The sequence below is a fragment of the Rhinolophus sinicus genome, chromosome 4 (genome assembly GCF_057876585.1).
Source record: "Rhinolophus sinicus isolate RSI-liver-muscle chromosome 4, RSI-T2T, whole genome shotgun sequence".
Taxonomy (NCBI): domain Eukaryota; kingdom Metazoa; phylum Chordata; class Mammalia; order Chiroptera; family Rhinolophidae; genus Rhinolophus; species Rhinolophus sinicus.
The window spans coordinates 62,505,513-62,532,574 of record NC_142504.1 but is presented as its reverse complement, the minus strand read 5'-3'; the positions used below and the strand labels follow the sequence as shown (position 1 = coordinate 62,532,574).

General features: G+C 42.3%; 1 long non-coding RNA gene across 1 annotated transcript; it reads right to left on the bottom strand.

Moving 5' to 3' along the window:
* Positions 1-1,253: 1,253 nt before the first annotated feature.
* LOC141573174 (uncharacterized) lies at positions 1,254-26,112 on the bottom strand. Its single transcript, XR_012498808.2, has 2 exons — positions 25,160-26,112; positions 1,254-21,609 (listed from the first exon to the last, which is right to left on the bottom strand). It is a non-coding gene; the product is annotated as an uncharacterized LOC141573174 (long non-coding RNA).
* Between the last annotated feature and the right edge of the window lie 950 nt (positions 26,113-27,062).

The window sequence follows — 27,062 nt, the reverse complement described above, 5'->3', positions numbered from 1 at the left end:
CTAACAAGTTTTCAACTGTGATGAGACAGGCCTCTTTTGGAAGAAAATGCCAAAGAGGACCTACATAACAAAGGAGGAGAAATCATTGCCAGGACACAAGCCCATGAAAGACAGGCTAACCCTTTTATTTTGTGGGAATGCAAGTGGGGATTTTAAGTTGAAGCCTTTGCTAGTCTACCATTCTGAGAACCTCAGGGTATTTAAGAAAAACAGTGTCATAAAAAGCAAATTGCATGTGATGTGGAGGGCAAACAGCAAAGCTTGGGTAACCAGACAATTTTTATTGAGTGAGTTCATGAAGTGTTTGGGCCAAGTGTAAAAAAATACCTCCAAGACAAAAGTCTTCCAATGAAGTGCCTTCTTGTTATGGATAATGCTCCAGCTCACTCCCCAGGCTTGGAGGATGAGTTGATGGAAGAGTTCAGTTTTATCAATGTAAAGGTTTTGCCCCCCAACACGACTCCTCTCATCCAGTCCATGGACCAGCAGGTCATATCTAATTTTAAGAAGCTTTACACCAAAGCACTGTTCCAAAGGTATTTGGAGGTGACCTCAGACACAGAGCTAACGCTCAGAGTTCTGGAAGAATCATTTCAATATCCTATGTTGCTTACGTCTCATAGACAAAGCATGGAGGGATGTGTCTCACAGAGCAATGAAGTCAGCATGGAAGAAACTGTGGCCAGATGCTGTCCCTGAACGTGTATTTGAGGATGTTGAAGAGGATGCTCCTATTGTTGAGGATGTTGTGTCTCTGGGAAAGTCCATGGGCTTGGAAGTGAGTAGTGATGATGTGGAGGAGTTAGTAGAAGACCACAGACTGAACTCACCACAGAAGAACTTCAAAACATTCTGACGGAGCAGCAACAGACGGCAACTGAGGAATTATCTTCAGAGGGGGAGGGAAGAGAAAGTGTTTCTACTGCGCTGATCAAAGAAATGTGTGTAAAATGGGTTGAAGTGCAAATTTTTGTTGAAAAATATCACCCTGATAAAGCTGCTGTAAGTCATGCCACTAACACTTTCAATGGTAACGCTGTGTCTCACTTTAGAAAAATTTTAAAACATCAGAAAAAGCAAATGTCAATTAAAAAATTTTTAGTGAGGAAAAGATCTGGTGTCTAAACCAGGTGTCAGTGGTGTAAAAAAATCCAGGAAATGTTGCGTCCTGCACAACACAAGCAGTGGGGAAAACGAGGGAGGCGGCAAGGGCTAAATTCTATTATAGAAATAAAGAGACAAGAGACACTGAATGCAAAGAAACCACAGAGGACCAAGGGACTCACAGCCTCAAGGGACTGGAGCCCCGAATCAGGTCTTCGTGGGTATTTATTGTTTTTTTACAATAGGCATCACATGATTCTGGGCAGGGTCTGCAAGACTCTCACACCACTGATACAATTAGCATATTTCCAATACCCAATCATATTGTCCCAAAGCAACCTGTGCATGCTGTCCCCACATGATCAAGGTGCGGTGTGTACAACCCCTGGGGGAGTAGGTTTCTCAGAGCAATTACCTCATGAGTTAAGCGGGAAGCGAGATAAGTTCGCTCAGTTAACGTTCCTTAGCACAATGGGGTGCCGGACATCGGAAGCATGCGTCAGCAGCTTCCAGAAAGCATTGGAGGAGGGGCATCCCTCCTAGTTTCACATTAACTCATGGGGGTCCCTGGGGTCCCGTCTGGCTTAAGTCGTTCCTTCCTTGATCTTACTCGTCTTTGACCGCAGACCCAGCATACTGGGACCAAGAGAGGAAACCTATAAAACTCAACCCCTAAGAGGGACAACCCCGCAACCCTCTTTCCTTAAGGAAAGGATGGTAGGGACAAACGGTTAGGGTGCTGTGTGACAACAAGGGAAGGAATGGCAGGAGAGGAGTCACCTACAGTGATTATGGAAGAGGGTTACAGAACACCTGAACAACACTTGCCTATTGCGATTATGGAAGAGGACCACAGAACACCTGAAGAACAGTCACCTATTGTGATTACTGAAGGGGACCCCCATCCAAACCATGACTATCATCATTGCAGGTACGAAAAAATTACATTTTCATTTTTATCATCTGCAGTACTGTTTTTACATTGTGTTTACTTATTATTGCTTTTACAGTACAGTATATTTTGTTTATTGCTTTCATTGTGTATCAGTTTATGGATCTATGATATCATTAAATAGTAAAATTCATGCTAAATTGTTGTTTTAGGGGTTGATTTTAAAGGTCTGGAACAGATTAATCCATTTTGCATTACTTTCTATGGGAAACCGTGCCTCGGTTTTCGAACATTTTAGAACTTGAACGGTCTTCCGGAACGGATTACGTTAGAAAACCAAGGTACCACTGTACATTGGATTTTCAGTATCGACATTATCATGGTTTTATTAATCTCAGGCAAAGTTAATTTGTATTATAATATATATCCATAGTATTTACTGTAAACTTGGTGTCATTATAATATAAATCAGTTAGCATAACAGAAGAATTTTCTAACCTTTTCCAACAAAAATGTCCCCTTCCCATATACCATATATTGTTGTTGAGGTGAATACGATACATCAGGATTGGGTAAATTCAGAATTCCAGTTTGATCGGGGGCATAATCATTTACCTTTTTTATTTAATATGGCCAGTCTACTTTACATTGGAAGCAATTAAATGTCATTTATTAATCTGATTTCTGTTAGGTGTATAACTTGGAACTGTAACTTTAAGGTTTAATAGGGGCTAAGGCTGTAAGAATACAATGGTGTAAATTATAATTGTTACCTAAAAATTTCTAGAGGCCAGGAGGACAGTAAGAGTTTCATAAATAAATTTATTTTCTGTGCCTCAGCAGCCATTATAGAGGGCCATTTATTAAAAATATACATCCACTTGAGCTTTTATCTGAATTAATATGATTATTAGTCTATGTTGAGTTGGGGGTAAGCATAATTGGGTTCTAATATTTATATATATAAAATTCCTTTCTCAATATATTTTTTTCAATAACCTACAACTTATTCATCCTTCTCAGTTTGTCTCCTTTTCCTCATTCAGAAATAATCAACTTACTAGGACAAACTACGTCCTTTTAACTTCTCTAAAAATACACACATCCCTTTTCTTTCTTCTATGATAACATTCCTTCTAAATTTCAAAACTATAAAAATAATATTATTGATAATATAAAAGTTATCTTATATACCTTCAGCAATTATTAACAGTTGGGCTATATAAGTACAAGTTTTGAGAAAAGCCTAAACAACAAGTATAATCATCATCATTACTAATATCATTAGCAGACTGGTAAAGACAATCAAATAAATAGTTATTTTAAGTTCAATATCAATTATGTAGATATAGAGGTCTTCTCGATGTCTTGGGATAGCTGTCTAACCCTGATGTCAGTGGCTTCTCATCCTTGAGGAGTCTCTGATATCCACTGAAAGGTCCCTTCTGACAAGGTTGGAGAGTCTTTACCTGATGTCTTGTCCAACCGATAAAATTTCCTGGTTGTGGTCTTTGAAGTCTTCGCCTCCCAGGAGCACACTGAAGTGAATCAGTTACTAATTTATTTATTTCTTTAAGACAATTGATAAGTCCTTGATAATAATGTAGAATGTCTCCTTTTAGTAAGTTACTCCACATAGGGTGAACAATGATTAATGAGGAGAAAGCCTGTGTTTACGAAAAGTATATCTCAGGTTGAGAAGCACTATAAGGAGATCTTTTGGCCAAAGGAGATTAAAAGATTCTGAAAATTTACCTAGTTGAGTTTTAATTTACTATTTGTACACTCTACCAATCCAGAGGACTGGGGTGATAGGCACAATGAAAATACTGTAAAATAAGCCAAATATTACAAATAGATTATATTATTGGCCCAGTGAAATGAGTCTCTCAGTTACTATGTAACTCACAGGAAATTTTCCAATTGGGGATGATGATGATGATGATGATGTTGATGATGATGATGATTTTAAATAACTTTAACATTAAGGCTGTTGCTCTCCTGCAAGGGAATATCTCAACAAACAAATCATGACTAATACATACTTGTATCCTTGAGATGGTGGCATTTGGATAAAATCCAATTACCATACCTCAAATGGACCTAAAGGAAATGGGAAATGTCCTTGAGACCATGGAGTGATTTTCCAGGGCTACATTTTGGACAGATAGAACATCTGCTATATTCTTTATGAGCTACAGTAGGAGGTTTTCAATAATATTCTTTACACCATGAAACCATCTTTCCAAGACTCCAATGCATTAGCTCATGTACATGCTAAGCTATATCTGTTTGGGTCAAAGTTTTCCCCTTTTTGTTGCCATATTTTCTTTTTCCCCCCCTTCTTCTGCAGCTATCCATTGGACCTGTAAAAAAGAGTCTTTTATTGATTTAATAATAAGAAGGAACATTCTCAAGTCTGGATAATTTGGCTGTTTATTGCTGCTGGTCTAGCTGCAGTACCAGCTAAATTATTTTCTTTTGCTTCCATGGTGGCAGCCTTAGAATGTCCTGGAATTTTTGATAATTGCCAATTGTTTCAGTTGCTGTATGATATCTAATTTAAATTCTGGAACTTGTTTTCCGTTCTTATGGGCTGCCCTGAGGAAGTTAAGAAGCCTCACTTAGACAGGTTAGCTGGCATGTTGTTAGGCAGACAGATCTCTGGTAAAATAAAAAAAAAGACAGCCATATCCTAAAACTCCAGATTCTGAGATAACTCCTCCACTCCAGGACAAAATGTAACAGTGCCTTGAGGCTAATAAATTATCTTATAAATCCAAACCCTTTTGGCCTGGCAGATCTGATAGATAGGAATGGGTTATTTTGCTAATCCCTTCAGGATGGGCAAACAGAACAAACCTGGTAGACAATTCCATTAAAAGGCGCCAGCTCCCCTTCCCCAAAAAGGCAAGGGAAGGTATAAAAGTAAGAGCTTTTGCCTCAGTCAGGGGGCATCCCATTCGGGAACCCCCTCCCACTCAGGAGCTGCATTTTTTTTTTTTTTTTGGCTTTTTAATAAACTCTCCTCTTTTACAGCTCCTTCCCTCTCCTTGGTCCGTGTTTCCATTCTTTGGTTTCATGAGACACGATCCTGGCACTCACACACTCACACTCACAGGAGAAAAATCCCCTACATCATTTGGGGGCTCGTCCCCTACATCATCATTGCTTCTATAACATTTCAAAGTTGTGAGTTACACCAAAGATATAGCAACTGTCAGTGTAAGTATTGGTTATTTGATCTTTGGCTCATTTACAAGCTCCTGTTAGATCAATTAATTCAGCTTGTTGGGCCAATCTTATTCAGGTAAATAAGAAACTTTAGTTTATGTTTACCATGGAAGTTATTGCATATCCAACTTGGTAATGTCCCCATTCATCTTTCAGATAAGAGTCCGCATTATCAATAAGGGTTTTCTATAAATCATTCCTAGAAACAAGAGGGTGATCAGTAAGCAAAACATAACTGTGGATGTCTTCATCCTGTTAAGAGGGTAATAAAGTTGCTGGGTTAAGACCGTTATTGACTTAAAGTAACATTAGGTGCAGAAAGCAAGAGTGCTTTATGAGAAGCCAGTCAACTGACAGAGGTGTTGAATGTAATGAGAGTTCAGCACTGATTCAACAGAATGAGTAACGCAAATAAAGGAGTGCCTATAACTATCTCTTCTGTTTGTTTACATAACATGACAATTGCAGAGATGGCTGTCCTGCAGGGAGAGTGCCCTTTAACTACTGAGTTTAATTGTCTAGAGCTTCTTTAGGTTCCTCTAAGTCTTTAAGGTTAATTAATAGCCTATCTTTAGATATGAGATAACCAAGTGTGGGGACAGAGCCCCAGAGAGTAGTTTACAGGCTCTCGGCCTCACGTTGGGGGGGTGCTGGCTCGGGTGGTGGATGGCCGTCGGCTGTGGCTGATTGCCCATCGGCTGTGGCCGGTTAGCCGATTGGCCGCTGGTATAGCTGCTGCGGCTAGGAGGAGAGCTGAGGACTGCCATGCCGGGGACTGCCGAGGACTGCTGAGGATTGCCGAGGATCGCCGAGGAGCCGAGCAGAGCCGAGGAGAGCAGAAGAGGAGAGCCGAGGAGAGCGGAAGAGAGGAGAGGAACAGAGTCGAGGAGAGTGGAGGAGAGTCGTCGGTCAGTTGGCGGAAAGGCAGATGGCAGGTCGCGCGTCCGGTGAACCCAGCCTCCAGTGAGACCATAGTGGTATGACTCCCCTACCTATGGCTCCGTGGGTGTTCCTTTTTGGCCTCACCATATCCTGCATTCTCATGTGGGAAGCGGGACCAGAGACCCCGCAGGCCACCCCGCACGACACCAAGATAGACAGAATCAAAGCTTGTCTTTTGAGACCCTATGTCTTTTATGACTAGCTATTGTAATAGGTAAGTTGTGTCCTCTTAGGAATCTAATACATCCTACAGCATAAGAGTATATCATCCACATATTGGATTAGAGTAGAATTTCTGGGAAATTCAACATCATTCAAATCAGTGTTTAGTATCTGTAAGAAATAGGTGGGACTCTCTGCATACCCCTGGGGCATTACTGTCCAAGTAAACTCTGATCTTCCCAGGTGGAAAAGCAAAGAGGTATTTTCTGTTTTATTTTTATTTTTTTCCGCCACAGGAATGCTTAACAAAGTACTACATAAATCTATTTTTTGTAGTACACACAGGAATAGCTGATCATAGGGTATGTGGATTTGGAATCACACGGTAGCTATTTGATAAGGGAGAGCCCCCTCACTATAGAAGTTTTAAGTCTCCTTTTCCCTAGTTCCTTAGCTTCTTGGCACCTGGTCTTAATCATTCTTCCAATCCTGGCCTAAATCACAGAATGTCTCTCACCCCTGTGTAATAACTACTTAAAAGCCTGTGAGCTATAATCATTGCAGCCCAACATTCCTCCAAGCCATTTCAGACTTAACTCTTGGGTAAATAAACAGCCATCCCAGAAACCAAATGGTTTTAACACTCCTCCAGGCCAGTTCAGACCTAACTCGTGGGTGAACAAACATCACCTGAAATTAAAATAGGATTTGAGTCTTACCCCTGTAGCCAAAACTTTAAATTTATTAACTAAAGTCTGTTTCTCCTCATCTAGGGGCTGTCGGGATACAAATTACGTCCCAGTGAGGCTTCCAGTGAACTCCAACCAAGGCAGATATGAGACCCCCTCTTGTTTATTTAAGAACACAAAGGGCGAGAGTTTCGTTAATCCCCAGTAGGTTAGGGACAGCTCTACTAACCCCCTTCTCAGCTTGAAGCAGAAACAAAAAAAAAAGAGACCTGTCCCTCAACTCCCCACAGTGATTTATAGGGATCAGTTCTCTCAGGAGAAATAAGGCAGGCAATTAAAAATAGGTTGTGGGGACAGAGCCCCAGAGAGCAGTTTCCAGGCTCTCGGCCTCACGTGGACAGTGCTGGCTCGGGTAGTAGATGGCCATCAGCTGTAACCATTGAGCCATTGGCCACTAATATAACTGCTGTGGCTACACTGGGGAGTCAAGGGAAGTCAGAGAGTCGGTCAGTTGGCAGAAAAGCGGACAGCAGGTCGCACGTCATGTGAATCCAGCCTCCAGTGAGACTATAGTGGTGTGAGTCCCCTACCTTTGGCTCCGTGGGTGTTCCTTTACGGTGTCACCATATCCTGCGTTCTTATGTGGGGAGCTGGAGCAGAGATCCCGCAGGATGCCCTGATTGACACAGGTAATTGGGTCCCTGCATTCCTTCACAGCCAACAAAATCTATGGGGCACCGCCTGGAGACCTCTCAAATTCTTCCCTTATCTGCCCTAAGCATTAACTACTGTTAGAGGCCACCACAACCTCCATCTCACCCTAGCCTCATTATACCATCATTATAATATCATACATATGCCCAGAAGTTCGTTAATATCATTATAACAGACTGAACTCTGGGGAGGGACAGGCGCAGTCTAAGAGAGTGAGGTAATGGCCCCTTATTAATCACAGGTGTCAATCAAGCGGACCCATGCCCAGAGGGGAACAGCCCATCCCAGAGGAAAAAAGATAAAACACAGAGGCTCCCAGGAGCAGCCACCTTTTGAGCAGCTTCTTTTGCTCGGTTCGCACGAAACCCTTTGGACTGTATTTTTTCTCCTAATAATGCCACCTTGAGCCTTGAGCCCTTTGAGCCTTTTGAGCCTTGCTTTTGCTTGCGCCTGCTCGAAACCTTTTGGAGAGTACTTTTTCTTCTAATAATGCCTTGAGCCTCGTTTTTTTGTGCTAAGCCCACTCCTAAATCTTTGGAGTGTACTCTCTCTTCTAATAAACTTCTTTCACCATTTTACCTCTGTGTCTGTCGTGCGGGAGACCCTGCTCGCTGTGCCATTTGTAATGCAGGGCGGCCTTGGGGGTCTCTGCTCCCGCTCCCCATACAAGAACGCAGGATATGGTGAGGCCAAAAAGGAACACCCACGGAGCCATAGGTAGGGGAGTCATACCACTATATTCTCTCTGGCGGCACTCTACTCTCACTGGAGGCTGGATCCACACTGTCCGCAAACCGCCATCCACACTTGCCAGCCCAGCCGCCATCTTCTTGCTAGCCCCCATTTTCTCTCTCCTCCTTCCCTCTGCTAGCATAGCCACGGCAGTTATATTAGTGGCCAATGGCTCACTGGTTACAGCTGACAGCCAACTGGCCACAGCTGATGGCCCTGCAATCACAGTTGGCCATTTACTACCTGAGCCAGGCACCTGTCTATGTGAGGCCGAGAGCCTGGATACTACTTTCTGGGACTCTGCCCCCACAGTGTCTCAATTCTTTGCTGGAGACCGTGCCAAGGAGGGCCCTACCCCCGGCAATGCAGCTAGGTATTGAAGCCATATTTAGGCCAGGAGCAGAAGAAACCTTATCTTAAAAGCCATCTTGTCTTGAGCCTGTCTTGCTTTATCTCTTAGGGCCCTGTGGGGCCAGGGTGTGGAGCTGGAGGGCTTGGTCATGCCCTGAAACCTGAAACGCTTTGTCAAAGAAAACTCCCTGAAACATTGAAGGGGGAACAGCCTCGTTTACCCTCTCCTATAAAACTCCATACCCCTCTTTGCTCAGGAAGGTTATGGTCTTTTCTAGCCTAACCTCCCGAAGCTCAAACACGCCAAGTAAATTCTAACAGACCAATTTTGGTCTCCCATGACTCATTCCTCTGGCCATGCCTAACACTAGGAGTCCCAGTTTTCCTCCCCAAGGCCTGGGTTCGACCACCAGTGTGAGAGCCAAGCCCAAACATCTTGCAGAGAAGGGCCCCCCTCTTTGGTAACATATTTATAGGTCTGAGATTCTGTGAAAATCTCCATCCTTTCCCATTGGGTTTCTTTACTGGAAGGATAGAATTACAGGTGCTCATACATGGAATTATAAGCCCCCCTTTTAAAGGTAATCTTGTGTAATGAGCTAATTCCAGCTAGTGCATCAGGCCTCAAAGGATATTGGCAAATATTAGGTTGAGGCAAAGTATTATCAATAGTTATTTTAATAAAAGGGGCTGACTTAATCTTGCCAATATCTGTACTGGGAAAAGCCTAAAGTTGTATTGGAACATCCTGCAACATTCAGTCGGTCTCAAGACGAATTTTCTCTCATGTAGTTTATTTTAAAATCATTCTTTTCCCGGGGTGGTTGGTTAGCTCAGCTGGTTAAAGTGTGGTGCTAATAACACCAAGGTTGCCGGTTCAATCCCCACATGGGCCACCATGAGCTGTACCCTCCTTAAAAACATAAAAAATAGGAGATGGCCGTTTAGCTCAGTTGGTTAGAGCATGGTGCTGATAACACCAAGGTTGCTGATTGGATCCCTGCATGGGCCACTGTGAGCTGTGCCCTCCTTAAGAAAATAATAATAAAATAAAAATAAAATTATTTTCTCAATCTGATTCATTTAGTTCTAAATACATTTCACCCTTCTGGAAGAATATGTGACCATCATTGGTTAGAAAGTCTCACACTATCAGGTGAATTGGGCAGATTTGACTAGTAAAAATATGTTGACCCTTGACATTTCCTAGCTGGAGGGGAATAGACTCTGATTTAAACAGACATTGGTTGATTAGATGTCCTTACCACTTGTACAGAAGCTTTACTCCAAGGGAGAGGGTAACTTAGTCGGGTGGTGTGAACAGATAAAGTAGCCCCAGTGTTAGTAACAGGGGGAAATGCCCTCTTGGAGCTGCCCTATGCTTGCTTCTGTTTCTTTTCTTTTTCTAAATCCCATTTGAGTTTTCTGCAATCCTTAAGGTGACCTGACTTTTTACAAAAAAAGCAGCTTCCTTTGCAGCAGTTTCACCAGCAAAGTTTATTTAGTAATTTTGTTGCTCTGCTCTCAGAAACCAGTTAGGTACATTAATTGGAATAAATCAGAAAAACCAGGATTATATGTTCTAACAGTTAATTCAAATTCCTTTGTGAACTCCTCAGTGTCCTAGAGAGGGTTGGGGAAAACTTTAGGGGATTTCTTAGTCCTCTTTGAATGCGGTTGCTGATTCCACTCCACCTGAAATGAGCTTTTCTCTAAAGGGAGCTGCAATAGAGGTGGAGAAGAGAGAGAGGCAGAGGAAAGGAGAGTAAGTCCAGGTAACAAAGTAAAGCACACAGTGGGGCAGTTGGAGAAGAGAGAAGAGTGGGGTGTTGGCATCGAGCAGCTTCAGAAACCTTCTTTAGTTCAGAGACAGTCTCTAAATTTTCTTACTAACTTCCTGGAGAGAAGAACGTCTCTCTGCACCATGTCAGAGGCTTCTATTTGCCAGTTGAGATAAGCCTCCTATTTCATTCAGTTTGATTTTCAGGCCAACTTTTTCTAATTATGCACACACACAAAATTAATTTAGATGTCAAAAGAGCTCCATTTTGGCCATCTTAAGTTGATACCACTTCTAGTTAAATCTTTCCACTTCTGTGAGTACTTTCAAGTAAAGGCTCCCTACGAACTATACATCTGCAGGAGTGTTAATGGGACTGGGGGCTGAGAACTTGTCAGCCTTTTAGGCACAATTTCCCAATTTTTAGTTTTCTTTTGAGATCTGCAGAGTCTGAACAAATAGCTAGTGATATTATGTAGTGGGCTGAAGTGTGCTGCTTATGGGCTGAGCTCCAAGGGGCTGTCACCTCCCGAGTCGCTTCAACCCTCTTATGTGCCTCGGTTTCTCTCCCTGGCTGTCTGGTACACCCATGAGGATGTGGAGCCCTAGGTAACCAGCCTTTATGTGCACATCCCCGGACAAGAAAAATATTTAATTGCAGTTGTGTTGGAATTCCGTATGGGGCCACTGCACATTTTGAGGAGTACCCTCAAACACCTCCACATAGATTCTTAGTCACCTAAGAATATCCAAAATTCAAGCTGCAGGGAGTAAATGCCCCTTATATTTGTAGTTGAACAAGTTCAGACTCATTTATCCAGCAAAAGGTTTTGTTCAGAATCATAGTAAGCAATTCCAATTGAAAAGTCAAAATTAAAAACCAGCCTCCCACTTTTTCTCCTGTCCTAGAGTTATCTTAACTCTTGCCTTTAAACTGGGTTATCTCACTGTTATGGGAGTCACGGTTCTTCTTGCTGACACAGTGAAGAATCAAAGGTCAGCACGCTGATTATTATGCAAGCAGGGTTTATTAGTGATGCATTCTCAGGGAAGAGAATGGGCATAGTGAGGTGGGAGAGGAGAGAGAGACAGGCGAGGAGAGAGAGAGAGGCCTAGGAGAGGTGGGAGAGGGAGAAAAGGTAAGGAGGGGGTGGGGGGGATAGAGAGAAAGAGAAAGGGGGAAAGAGCACGTAGGCCAGAGAGAGCTTGTAGGCCAGAGAGCTCGAGGGCCAGAGAGAGCGACAGCCCTTGTCCTGAGGACTTATAGTTTGCTCAATGGGGTGAGGGAGTTACATATTTATTTGGCGGGAAAAGTGGTGCATGTTCTTCCATGGAGGGGAGGATGACCTCCTAAGATGGGTGGAGGTTTGTTGACTCAGATCCTTATCTTGCTCCAGACCACCTCTTGTCATTTGTTGTTGTAAAAACAGTTATGTGGCTGGAGGCAGTTAATGAAAGCTAGCTATGAGCTTTTTCTGTGGGCACTGTGGAACCCTTCCTACCGCTCCTCCTACATTTTCTGACTTCTACCTACCTATCACCACGTCGAGGATTCTTTTTTTTTAAACAGCTCAAATAAAGTCAGAGCTTCCTACCTTAAAATAAGGAGGTCTGGAATTCCATGAAAAACTTACCCAAGTTCACCCGATGTGAGGTAGGGAGCCAGTGAGGCACAATGGGCCCCTGCTGGTACCTAGCACTGGGTCCAAGTCCACAGGGTGGCCCTCGGTGGGCTTCTTTGGAATCCTGCCGACTATGCCAAGTAATGTCAACGAAAAAACATCCATCCTAACAGAAAGCTTATAAGAGTTTATTTGAGCGAAACTGATGACAATTGTCAGGAAGCAAAATCTCAACGGATTGAGAAAATGCTCCACAAAATGGTGGTTTGTGGCTTATTTTATATGGAGACTCAACAGAGGAGGATTACAGTGGTAATTCAGTTTTCAAAGGAAGGTCTCAGTTGACGAACATTTCAGCTTATGAACGCCATACAATTTATGGATCTATGGTATCATTAGATAGTAAAATTCATGCTAAATTTGCAGTTTTAGGAGTTGATTTTAAAGGTCTGGAATGGATTAATCCATTTTGTATTACTTTCTATGGGGAAACTGTGCCTCGGTTTTTGAATGTTTCAGAAGTCAAACAGTCTTCCAGAATGGATTATGTTCAAAAACTGAGGTACCACTGTACTTGAAATCCATTGGTAACAGATTAAGGGGGTGGGAGAAAGCAAAGTGCAGAAATTTCTGGGATTGGATAAAAATAAATTGGAGAGACAGGTACTTATTTTACATAAGTGGATACAGGATAGTTAATAGTTCACTTTTTACAGCACATAGAGATGGTAATCAGAAGACAAGAATAATAATGAAGGATTCTATAATTTTCTGCTCTGGTCTGGAAAAAGGCATTACTGACATTCCAAGGGCATGTTATCCTAAATGCAAAAAGACAATAGACAGGCTCGCTTAAGGTAGAGATTGACCTTTGTCAAGGAAAGCTACAGATTAAAGATGTGACTTCCTGCCATGGCCCACCTTGGTTAGGAATTTTTATGTTCATGCCATCCTACATGGTTATTTTCAGGCTTCTGAGCTTGTCAGATTTAACCTGTGGCCCCTTTTCTGTCCACAAAAGGAAGGAGAAGTTGTCCAGACAACTTCAGGAAAAGGAGCTTCCTAGAGGCTGGTTGGCCCCAGGGTCAAGAATGAATCTCATACAGATGCAAAAAACTCCTCCCAAATTACTGGGCCAGGTGTGCAAGCTGGTCCGAAGTAAACAACCATTGAAACTGGTATGCATAGTGAATGCACAGTAAACAGTCATCAAGTTTTCGTGGGAGGAGAGGGAAGGAAAGAAAGGTAAAAAAAAGCTTTAAAAAACTCCCAAGCCAAACCACTGTCAAATTGAATTACATCAGAGGTTTAAATTTAAAAAAATAGAAGATATAGGGTCATAGTTACAAAATCGCCATGGAGGATAGGGGGCATGAGGATTTCTTTAAAGGGTATGTGAATACTGGCCATTCCTAAGGCCAGCCATGAAGTCTCCAGGATTAGTGTTTTGCTGTTGTGGTTAACTTTTTTAGTTCTGGAAATGTTCAGGCATACAAAAGTAGGACAGTAAAGTGTCCCCACACATGTCAGCCAGTTTCAGTCATGTCTGCATCTTGCCTTTTTTTTTTTTTTAAATCTTCCTGGGTTCATTGTCACGTAAACCTTTTTTTATTCCCTGGAGGAACTTTAAAGCATCCCAACAAACATATTTCACCTTTAAATAATTGAGTATGCTTATCTTATCAATAAGGTCTGTTTTTTAAAACATCTCCAGGGCCGGCCGGATGGCTCAGGTGGTTAGAGCACCAAACTCCTAACACCGAATTTGCCGCTTCAATTCCCACATGGGCCAGTGAGCTGCGCCCTCTACAGCTAAGATTGTGAACAACAGCTCTCTCGAGCAGCCAGAGGTTGGCATAAGCTGCCACAGGCTGCTGAGTGCTGCCGCAGGATACCTTGTGCCACCGGGAGTGGCCGGTGGCCAGCGTGAGTGGCTGCTGGACGACAGCCATCGTGAGCCGGCGAGAGTTGCCATGAACTGCTGTGACACTGCAAGCCTCATAATACCAGCATGGACCAGGGAGCTATGTCCTACACAACTAGACTGAGAAACAATGGCTTGAACCCTGGAGTGTGTGAGTGTGGGGAGGCAGAAAAAGGGGGCGGGGAAGCATTCCCATAATGACGTAGGAAATTTTCTCTGTGAGTACCGGGATCATATCTCGCATGGACCAAGAAAAGGTAAGGAGTTGTAAGGAGTTGTAAAGAGGATAGCTTATTAAAAGCAAAGGGTCAGAGCTCACGGGAGGGGGTCCCGAATGGGGTGTCCTGCATGGGGGCAAAGGCTTTTATTCTTTATTTTTTAAATTTATTTTTCAAATTTATTGGGGTGACAATTGTTAGTAAAATTACATAGGTTTCAGGTGTACAATTCTGTATTACATCATCTATAAATCCCACTGTGTGTTCACCACCCAGAGTCAGTTCTTCCATCACCATACATTTGACCCCCTTTACCCTCATCTCCCACCCTCCACCCCCCTTACCCTCTGGTAACCAATAAACTATTGTCTGTGTCTATGAGTTTCTGTTTCTCATTTGTTTGTCTTGTTCTTTTGCTGTTTTTGGTTTATATATCACATATCAGTGAAATCACACGGTTCTCTGCTTTTTCTGTCTGACTTATTTTGCTCAGCATTACACTCTCAAGATCCATCCATGTTGTCACAAATGTTCCTATAGCATCTTTTCTTACCGCGGAATAGTATTCCATTGTGTATATATACCACAGCTTCTTTATCCATTCATCTATCGAAGGACATTTTGGTTGTTTCCATGTCTTGGCCACCGTAAACAAAGCTGCAATGAACATTGGAGCACATGTGTCTTTATGTATAAATGTTTTCAGATTTTTTGGGTAGATACCCAGGAGAGGGATTGCTGGGTCATATGGTAATTCTATTCGTAATTTTTTGAGGAACCTCCACAGTGCCTTCCATAATGGCTAAGGCTTTTATTCTTTTATCTTCTCTTGCCCGTTTGAAGAAAGGAACTGGCACCTTCTAGTGAAATTCGTCTACCGGTGTTTGCTCTGTTTGCCCGCCCTGAAGGGATTAACAAAATCAAATCCACTCCATTTGTCATGGAGTGAATGAGTTACTTCAGGAGCTGGAGTTTTAGGAAATGGCTGTCTTTTGTTTATTCCACCAGGGACCTTCCTGTCTGCCTAACAACATACTGACTAACTTGTCTCAATAATATTAACATAGCAAAGAGGCATGAGGACTGTTGTCCCAGGGTTCTAAGAGAGAAGTTCCCAGTCGCTCAGCCCCATATACAACGTCCTAGGAGAGCAGTTCCCAAGCTCTTGCTCTGCTTACAAGGTCACTGGCTACCATGCATGCGCAAGATGCATCCCTGAGTACGCACTTCTGTAATTAGCATGTTTCCCCGAAAATAAGACCTAGCCAGACAATCAGCTCTAATGCGTCTTTTGGAGCAAAAATTAATATAAGACCTGGTCTTATTTTACTAGAATATAAGACCAGGTGTCATGCAGGGTCTCAGCTTCTGCTCCCCACATAAGAACGCAGGATATGGCGAGACCAAAAAGGAACATCCACGAAGCCATAGATAGGGGAGTCATACCACTATAGTCCCACTGGTGGCTGGATTGGAGACACAGGAAGCAGGAGCCACACAATCCACAACCCATCATCTGCTTCTCTGCCAACCAACCTTACTAGTTAGCTGCAATCAGCTCTTACTAGCTCAGCCACCATCTTCTTGCTAGCTCCCCTTTTTCTGAGGCAAGCATAGCCACGGCAGTTATATTAGTGGCTAATGGCTCACAGGTGACGGCCAACTAGCCACAGCTGATGGCCATCCAATCACAGTTGATGGCCATTTACTACCCGAGTAAGCACCTTTCCACTGGAACCTGCACTCCTGGCTCTGTCCCCTAACTGGGTCTTATATATTAATATAATAATATAATATAATATAATATAATATAATATAATATAATATAATATAATATAATATAATGTAATGCCAGGTATAATACAATATAATGTAATGTAATATATTATAATACTGTGTCTTGTATTAATTTTTGCTCCAAAAGACGCATTAGAGCTGATTGTCTGGCTAGGTCTTATTTTCAGGGAAACACGATATTTGGCACATAGCCACTGTTCTGTATGCTATATAAGTCCTGCGGCTGCTTCCACAGGCATGGAAAATGGCGGATGCATAGATGTTGTTTCTGTGCCCCGACTGGCCACCATTGGGGCTGTGATGCAGGAGGACCCCTTGTTGGAGTGTTGGCAGGTGTTTCTCCCTCCTTCCTGTATCTCGACCTGCCGCCAGTGAGAATAGAGTGGTATGAACCCCCTATCCATGGCTCCGTTATTGTTCCTTTTTGGTAGCACTGTATCCATTGCTCATACTCTGGAGAGGGATCTGAGCTCCAGTGTTACCTGTGGCATTACAAGGACTATTATTATAAAGGAAAGAACTAGGAAATTGAATTCAAAGTCTCCTGTGCCACCAGGCACAGAACACAGGCACACATTAAACAATCACAGAGAACAGACCATTTGAAACCTAATGAGCAGATTTCGTTGTAATAGCCAGTCCCGTAATTAAACCTATAAAAACTAGCCACAGGCTGTACCTTACAAAAGTTAAAGGTAAACCTGCCCTTATCTTTTTTGTACCTTGCAGAAGTTAAAGATAGACTTACCATTGTTATTCTTTACCAAGCATTTTTTTGTGGAAACAATAAACACATATAAATCCTACCCTGATGGTTGGAGGGGGTCTTTCCTCCACTAGCAATTAGAGACCATGACTCTGTTTGTGGAGTGGCCTTTTCTTACTCTCTGCTAAATAAACTTACTTTCACTTTAAACTCTTTATCAGTTCACGTTTGAATTTTTTCCTAACTGAAACCAAGAACCTTCTTGGCCCAGGGCTTCAGTCTCCACTCCAAGGTATTCGTGCCTATGACATCAATACCACTATCACACCTAACAAAGTTAACAATACCCAATCTGGTTCAATTTTCCCTGATTGTCTCAAAAATGTCTTTGCAGAGCTGGCTTATTCTAACCAAAACCTGAAGAGGGATGAGATATTTTGGAGGGAGTGGCCCTCAGGCAATGTTTCTTTGCAGGGTTTTGCCAGAAGAAGCTTGCTCATGCTCACAGAGCCAGAATGTGAGTCCCACCAGAGAGAAGTCTGAGAAGTGGAAATGTCAAGTGCAATGGAGGTCAGATATTTAACAAGACTTAGTAAAATACTCCATTATATTATTTCAGCTTTCAACATAAGAAACATCTAAACCTATAGAGAAGTTTAATGAGTTTGTTGAGCCAAAATAACAATTGTCAGGGAGCAAAATCTCAATAGATTAAGAAAATGCTCCAGAAAATGGCAATTTTGCACCTTATTTTATACATTAAAATCAAAGGAGGAGGGTTACATGAAACCCATTGGTGGTAGATTAAGGGGGTGGGAGAAAGCAAAACAGGAAAATCTCTAGGATTGGATAAAAAAGTAAAATGGAGAGACAAATACTTCTTTTACATTGGTGTGCACAAGATAGCTAACAATTAATATTTTACACACATAGAGATGGTGTTGGGGGAATAAGATAGAAATGTGGAGTTCTGTGGTCTCCTGCTGTGGTGTGGCAGATTGTACCCTGAAGAGCGTGGCAGGTTGTGCCATGAGGGGTCTGGAAAAAGAGATTACTCTGACATTCCAAGGTGTCATGTGGGAGACCCTGCTCGCTGCGCCATTTGTTGTGCGAGGCGGCCTGCGGGGTCTCTGGTCCCGCTCCCCACGTAAGAATGCAGGATATGGCTAGGCCAAAAAGGAACACACACGGATCCATAGATAGGGGAGTCATACCATTATAGTCTCACTGGAGGCTCACAGAATACCGAGTAGACTTTAACTTTTTGCAATTGACAAAAGCTTATTGGTTTTATTTGCAAGTCTTAAGATTTTTAAATTTTTATTTATTTTATTTTTTTAAATTTTTATTGGGGAATATTGGGGAACAGTGTGTTTCTCCAGGGCCCATCAGCTCCAAGTCATTGTCCTTCAATCTAGTTGTGGAGGGTGCAGCTCAGCTCCAAGTCCAGTCGCGATTTTTCAATCTTTAGTTGAAGGGGGCATAGCCCACCGTCCCATTCAGGAATTGAACCACCAACCTTGGTGTTGAGAGCTCATGCTCTAACCAACTGAGCCATCTGGCCACCCCTTCAGAAGCTCAGTGGCAGCTCATTGTCTTCAATCTAGTTGTGGGGGTCGCAGCTCACTGGTCCATGTGGGAATCAAACTGGCAACCTTGTTGTTGAGTGCTTGCGCTCTAACTAACTGAGCCATCCGGCCACCCTGCAAGTCTTATGATTTAAATATTTGGTTTGTGGGCCCCCATTTGTACTCTTGCCCTGGGTTTCATAATTTTGAGATGCACCTGTCTTGTTTCAATATAGTTATGGGTATAAGAAACATTTTATTTTCTTCTTAACTCTAATAGAAGAGAAATAAATTAGCAAAATAAATGATAAATGGCAACTAGTAGTTGACCTCTGTTGACCTTAAAAATAAAAGTCAGTTATTTTACCAACAAAAATGGATTTATGCAGGAAGAGCAGAGAATGTAACTCAGAACAAGCAAGTTATTGCAAAAACTGTAGGCAAGTCCAACAAACAGGAGAGGAACATTGTCTTATGGAGAAAAAGGAGGAAGTTGGGAGCAGTTGTTTTGAATGAAAGTCTATTGGAGAAAAGTGAGAGTTCAGAATGATGACTGCATCTTATTGGCTGGGTTGTTGGGGTAGTGTCATGCGGGGTCTCTTGTCTTGCTCCCTGCATAAGAATGCAGGATATGGCAAGGCCAAAAAGGAACACCAACGGAGCCATGGATGGGGGGTACATACCACTATATTCTCGCTGGCGGCTGGGTTGGAGACACAGGAAGCAGGAGCCACAAAATCCGCAACCTGCCGTCTGTTCCTCTGTCAAACAGCCAACCCCTTGCTAGCTGCAATCCGCACTTGCTAGCTCAGCCATGGCAGTTATATCAGTGGCTAATGGCTAACTGGTTACAGCTGATGGCCATCTACTACCCGAGCCAGCACTTTCCACCTGAGGCCAAGAGCCTAGAAACTGCTCTCTGGGAATCTGTCCCCACACTCCACCCCCCAGGGTCTCGCCTCACAATCTACAGACAAGCATGTTCCGTGAGGGGCCCTGTGTCGTATTAGCCTATAGGCACCTATGGGCAGAAAGAAATAGTAGTCATAGGAACCAACAATGGCAAATCCCTTCCATCTGGGAGGATACATGCTAGCTTTTTGTCCTGGGAAAGGAGGGTCGCTGCCACCGGCACTCCCTGGGTTGTGGTACAGACCTTTATGGCAGTGCTTGGGGTCCCTTGCGTAGTTTTAACATGTAGCAGAACAGGGGACCCCGTAATAGGCCATAGTGAGAGCACATAGGTTCCCTCAAAGTCGTTCTGGCATCGGGACCTCCATATACATATACTACAGTTACTTGCAGTGGCCACTTGACCACCATCCCTGGTGTCACTTGTAAATAATGGGTCAAACCAGCCCCCCATGGGGCTATCAGGCCCAACCACCGACAGTGGGGGCTTTTGATCCGTCAGGGCCAAGTCCATTGCTGCCGTTCCCCTGCTTTCAAGCATGTGGGTGCTGGCAGCAAAACGTTTCCATTTCTGCCATAGCCTGGCTTTAACAGTCTCACTTTTGGTAACTTGTATTTTTAGATTCCTATTTACAAAAGACTTCTCAGGAAGGTTTAATATATAATTATTCTGAAGCCTTATCACCAGAGTATTTATGTATGCTTTGATATATTATCTGCAAGTAACAATAATTTGGTCTTTGCCTTTGCAATATTTGTACTTAATCCCTGCTATAGTGCTTTGGCCAAAACTTCTGTACAATTAAGAAACAGTGGTGATGTCAAGCAATGTTGTTCCTTATCCGAATGAGAATATATCTACCGATTCAGCCTTAGAGATGAACAGTACATGGGATTCTCTTATATATGGAGTTTTATCCTCTCTAACTTACTTGAGGCATTGCTATAATTATTGTTCCCTCTGTCCCCTGCATTTTAATATTTTCCTCTCTCTATTGGAATATTCCCATCAGCATGTTTCATGCCACTATTTCTGGTCCTATTTCTGCAAATACTCTGAAAGAGTTGTCTATACTTTCTTTCCTAGTGTCTCCTCCCATTCCCCTTGCCCTGACCACTCCTCCAAAACAGCTAACATCAAGATCACACATACCTCGATGTTGACAAATCCAGGAATCAGTCTTTAGTTCTCACCTTACCGCGTTTGGCACAGTTGGTCAATGCCTACCTCCTCCTTAAATGCCCTTTCTGCACTTGGCTTCCAGGACATCACTCATTTGGTTCTCCTCATACCTCTGGCCACTTGTTGTCACTCACCTTTGCTGGCTCCTTCCCATCTCCCCAATCTCAAAATATGGCAATGCACAGGTCCTTCCCTTAGTCAGCAACTCTCCTCTATCTATACAGGTGCCCTAGCCAACCTCATCCAGGGGCATTAAATACCTTCAATGGTGATAACACTCAAATCTACATCTTCAGCCTGAACATCTCTTCTTAATTCTACCTATGTAATATGTCTTTTTGATATCTCTATATGGATGCTTCATAAGCATTTCAAATTTTATACATTCAAAACCAACCTGCTCAATTTTTCCTCCGAGCTTGCTTCTACTGTCATATCCATCTCACTAAATGGCACTTAGTCTTCCAGTTGTTCAAGCCAAACATCTGGAATTTATTCTCAACTCTTTTCTTTCCCTCACATCCCATACCTAATTCATCAGCAAATCTTATCAGTTCTACTTTCAAAAATGTTCAGAGAAATCATCTCTTCTACCACCACCACCTTTTTCTTTCACCTGAATTAGAGAAACAGCCTCCTAATGGCATCCTTGCTTCCATGCATGCCCCCTATATCTAATTTCCACACTGAAACATTGATTCCAATATTTCATTTCTTAAAATCATCTGTATCAGTTAGCTTTTGCAACATAAAACAAACAAAACCCAAAACTGCATGGCTGGAAGCAACAATCATTTCTTTATCTTAACATTCTATAACATTTAGACTGAGTCCAACCAAGTGGCCCTTCTGCTGGTCTCCTCAGGGACTTACTCATGCATATGCAGTCCGTTGCTGACCATCTAGGTGGCAGTGCCTCTGGTAACTGGCAATGCTGAACAACACATCTCTCATCTTCCGCTAGGCTGGTTGGGATTTTTCACAGGATTGGAGGTGATTCCAAGCACAGCAAGAGAGAAAGCCACATGTCTTCTTGAGGGTGAGCCTTGGCCCTGGCGCAAGGTGACATCTGCCACAGCCTATGGGTCAAAACAATCACAAAGCTTACCCACCTTCAAGGGATATAGAAATAAACTCTATATCTTGATGGAATCAGCTACAAAGGATTGTGGCCATTTTTATGATCCACCACACATTGAATGGCATCTCATATCAGTCCCATCTCCCTTCAGATAGCTGTTCAAATCCCACCTTATCAGAAGGGCCTTTCCCAAGAATCCTATATAAAATATCTCACCAACCCCACTCTCACCACAAGACAACACTCCCCATTCCTTCACTGCTGTATTTTTCTCCAAACACTTATCACTATGTGATATACTATATTTATTTATTTGGTTTTCTGCTGTTTTTTTCCCCCACTAGAATGTATGCTTTACAAGGGCAGCAACTTCTTCATCCTAGAAGACTGTCTGACACATAGTAGGTGCTCAATATACATTTGTAGAATAAAGAGCTGGATAAATGACTGAAATAACTATTGATTTAATGTGACAATAATAGTAATAAAATTAGCTAATATTGAGCTCTGACATCTCACACACACACATGTTCTGAACACTTCACAGTCATTATGTCTTTTAACTCTTACAATTATCCTAGGAAATAAGGACTGTGATGAGCCCATTCTACAGATGTGAAAAACTAAGGATCACAGAGGTTAAGTATTTACCCAAAGTCACACAGTTAATAAGTGACAGACCTAGGATTTGAACATAAATATATGAAAATGGCATTTTATTGTGAATGGAAGTGATTCTATATTTTCCTTTAACCCATCCTTGTATTCCTGGGATGCACATGGTTTGGTCATAAAGAATTATTTGCTATATACAGCTGATTCAGTTTATGAGTATTTTATTGAGGATGTTGAATATCTTGACATTCATGTATTTGACTATACCTTTGGTTTTGTGCTATCTTTATTAAGTTTGGGCACTAGAGATGTGATAATTCTGTATAAAGAATTAGAAAGCTTTTCATCCTTTTCTATGTTCTAGAACATTGGTATGGAAAGTATCTATTTCTTCATAGTTAAAAATGTTCCTGGTGTGAGCTGAGACCTTTTTTAAGGGTGGTGATTAATGCTGCCCACTGATTTTCCGTTTCCCCTGTGTCCAGGCACATGGAGGTTGAACTTCCTGCCCCCTGGATTAGATGGACTCTGGCTAGCATGGGCCAGTTGGTCGGAGGCAGAAGCAACGTGTCGTTTCCAGTGAAGATCACCTAAGTGCTAACACAAGACTCTCCAGAATCTCTGTCCCTCTTCCAGGTGGATGTCCATGTCTTGGAACAGGAGCCCTGGAACACAGCGCCCAACAATCCATGATGGACATGCAGCATAAGCAAGAAACAAGCTTGTTGAGTTGTTAAGCTAGCCAAACCTGAATGATACAAGGGATAACTCTTTGGTGGCTTTTCCATGTTTTTCCAAAGGTTAATGAATCTAGTCAGGTTCTTGACTAGTTCTTGAAACAATTTTGGTAACATATTCTTTTTTTCTTAGAAGATAATCCATTGCAGTGAGAATTTAGAATGATTTTATTCATTTGGTCATTAAATATTTATTGAGCACTTACTGTACATGAGGCCCTGTTCTTGGCACTGGGAATAGTGAAGTAAAGAAACTGTGTTCTATCCTCATCCTTCTTTTTTTTAAATTTATTTAAGTGTGTTTTAGCAGGACCCATCAGCTCCAAGTCAAGTAGTTGTTCCAATCTAGTTGTGGAGAGAGGGTCACAGCTCACAGTGACCCATGCGGAGATCAAACTGGCAACCTTGTTGCTAAGATCAATGCGCTCTAACAAATTGAGCTAACTGGCCACCCCTCCTCATTCTTTTTTAAAAAGTGGGACCACAGTATTTATTTGTTCAATGAACAATAAAATTTTAATGTAACCTAGAACTTGGAAATTATCTACCCACTCCATGAATCATACATTTTATAAACCTCCATGAAGTTAACATTTATCTTGTCCTCACTGAGTATTAGGCATTTTCAAAACACCATGACTTTTTATAGATGAGGGGACTGAAGTGTAGAGGAAGATCAGTAACTCGTCAACAGCCAGGATGAGACACGTTTATGAATCTATTCATCCCTAGTTACCTTTAAATGCTCACTATGTACCAAGACTATGTTTCTAAGAGTGAGTTAGTCTCATACAGGCATTTCAGGCAAGACTGTATGTAAACATTTCAATTTGATGCTATTTGTAGAGTGACGTGAATCCTCATCTTTTAAATGTATTTATTGTTAAAACCCTTGACCTATTTGTAATTCAATTTATAAGGGCACTTCAATCCTTGGCCCAGCTCCGCAGACCCTACAACAGCTGGTGTCATGGTTAGAATACCTGCCAGGCATTGTCAGAGAATAGAAAGCAGACACCTCACTGCTCAACATGCCTTAAGATTTCACTTGGGAGAAGCAGCATTTTTGGACCGTTACTAATGGGATGCGCAGACCAACCAGGTACCCTAGGTGTGGACTCACATAACCAGGTGCTACCTGCAATGTTCTTTGTTGCTCTGCTCTGCTTTGCCCATGTCTCCTTGGGTACATGAGCCATCTCCAGTTTGGAGTTGCCCCAAAGGGTCAGTTCACAGGAAAACACAGGGAACAATGGGTAATTGTTGACTTTGGAGGGGAGAAGGGGAAGGGAGCTTATACCACATGCCCCACATTTTCTCTAAGACTATTTGCCTCTCTGCTGTTGAGGATCTACCCTCTCTTCCTTCCCCCCATATCACCCAGCTTGCCAGCTTCACCTTCTCCTCTTCCTTTTATTACATGGAGAAATCCTGTGACCATCTCTTGATCCTAAAATCCTCAGCAGCCCCTCTTTACTACATTAGAATATTTCTTCTAAATAAATGCAAGGCTCTCCCTGAAAAGGCTTCTGGTGAATTCCATTTCTTCAGACTCACCACATTTGGATCAAGTCAGATTAACAGAGAGCTCCAGTTTGAACCACAGCGGTCTGTCCACACTCCCACTCCCACTCCAGTTGGAGTAGTTGGATAGTATATTCTCCAACTCTACTACAAATGCAGTTGCTTGTACTGGTTGGGGTTTAACATATGCTCAGCCTACTTTGGGGCTGGTCACAAGAAACAGCTATCTGCAATTCACCACTCTACTGTAAAATAGTATAAGACAGTGGTCATCACATTGTAAAATTTTTTTTAGGGGGACTTATAATATGAATTTCTTCCCCTACTCCAGAAAAAAAAAAAGGTTTCTGTTATATTCCGACCATGGATTAGCTTCTCTTGTACTCTTCACGGCTAGAAACTGAGCTAAATTGGGACCCAACTTTAGAAGAGTGTATGATTTCACAGCTTCAGTATAAACCACACTCCTGATTTGATCTTTCTGCTGCATTCCTCTTTGTCCCGATATGCTCATGCATATTTTTATTTTGTTTATTATATTGCTAAACTGCCTCAAAGTCTTCTGTTAGCATGATGAAAAATAAACGCATTTAAAAATTGCAAAAAGAGAGTGGTAAAAGTTTATTTTTCCATGTAATAGTCTGCTGGCAAGTTTCCTTGGTTGATACACACCTCCATGATGCTGGGGATTTAAACTTCTTCCGTCATGTGCTGCTCCATCCCTTCACCCACTCCAGGTGCTGCCATAGCCACATGGTTGGAAAATGCCCACCACTTTGGTTACTGGATCTGCTTCCAGCCAGCCCAAGGAGAGGAAAAAAGGGACAGTGACATCTGACTCATCCTTTAAAAGGCATGTCTGGAAGTGGCACATATCCTTCCACTTGAATTCTGTTCATTAGGCCGGGTTCCATGATCATTGCCTAGCTGCAAAGGAGGCTGAGGATTCTTTCTTTGGAGCAGTCATGTGCTCAAACACCGCCAGGTGTAAAATTTGGGGCTTCTGTGACTTAAGAAAGAAGGAGACAAAGAAAAGGAAATGGGAAATAACTAACAGTCTTACAATCCTTACTGTGAGATAATAGAAACTACATTGCTCTCTACCCCTGGTTTCTAGCACAGAACTCCTGAAATCATTGCAATTTCCTAAGTGATAAGAACACTAGAAGCATCTTTTGTTGTAGTGAGGTGACTCTGAGTGGGCTCCCAGATGGCTCCTGGACAAGAGCTGGGCACCAGAAAGACCAAACCATGATTAGAAGCTTGGAATTTTCAGTCCTCCTCCCCACTTCTCTAGAGGGGTGAGAGGAGTTGGAAACTGAGTTAATAATTGATCATGGCTACATGAGGAGGACTCCATAAAATCCCAATAGTATGGGGTTCAGAGAGCTTCCAGGTTGGCAAACACATCCACACTGGGAGAGTGATGCACCCCAATTCCACAGGGACAGAAGCTCTTATGCTAAGGACCCTCCCAGACCTCGCCCTATGAATCTCTTCATCTGGCTGTTCATCTGTGTGTTTTTTTCTTCTCTCTCATTTTTTACAGAATTTCTTTCTATTTCTTTTTTATTAGTTTCAGGTGTACAAAACAATGTAATAGACATTTGTCATTTATATCCCTCACAAAGTGACAACCCCCACCCCCCATCTACTACCCCTCTGACATCACATACAGCCATTACATTTCCACTGTCTCTATTCCAAACGTTGTACTCCGCTTCTTGTAACCATATATATATATATAATTATATTTGACATTCATTATTGTTCAGCTTCAGCTTCAGGTGTACAGTGCAGTGATCAGACATCTACTTCTTCCCTGAGGTGGTCTCCCTAACGGGACAAGTGTCCATCGGATACCCTACAAAATCTTTACATCATTGATTACATTCCCCAAATTGACTTTTGTATCCCCGTGGCAATGTTGTGGTTACCGACTGTGCTTTCTAATCCCCTCACCTTCCCCCTTACCCCCACCCCCCCCTACCATCTAGCATTACGCAAAATGAAATAAGTCAGACAGAGAAAGACAAATACCATATGATCTCACTTACATGGGGAATCTAAAGAAAAGAATAAATGAATGAACTAATCAGAAAGAGTCTCAGAGACATAGAGGAAAAACTGAGTGTTCATCTGTGTTTTTTAATCATATCTATTATTATATAATAAATTGGTAAATGTTAGTAAGTATTTCCCTGAGTTCTGTGAGCCCCTCTAGCAAATTAATTGAACTTAAGAGGTGGGGGGGGCATGGGAACCTCTAATTTACAGCAAAGTTGGATAGAAGTTGGAGGTAACCTGAGGACGTACTACTTGTGATTGACATCTGAAACGGGGTGGGAGCAGTCTTGTGAGACTGAGACCTTAACCTACAGGGTCTGACACCATCTTCAGGTAGACAGTGTCAAAATTGAGTTAAATCACAGGACACTCAGCTGCTGTTGCAGAGAATTGCTTTGTGTGGGAAAACCCCTCACACATTTGGTGACAAGAAGTGTCAGAAGTGAACTGTTGTATGTAAAACCATTTTCTACCCATGTGGATATAGCAGTACCTAGAGTTGGAAGAG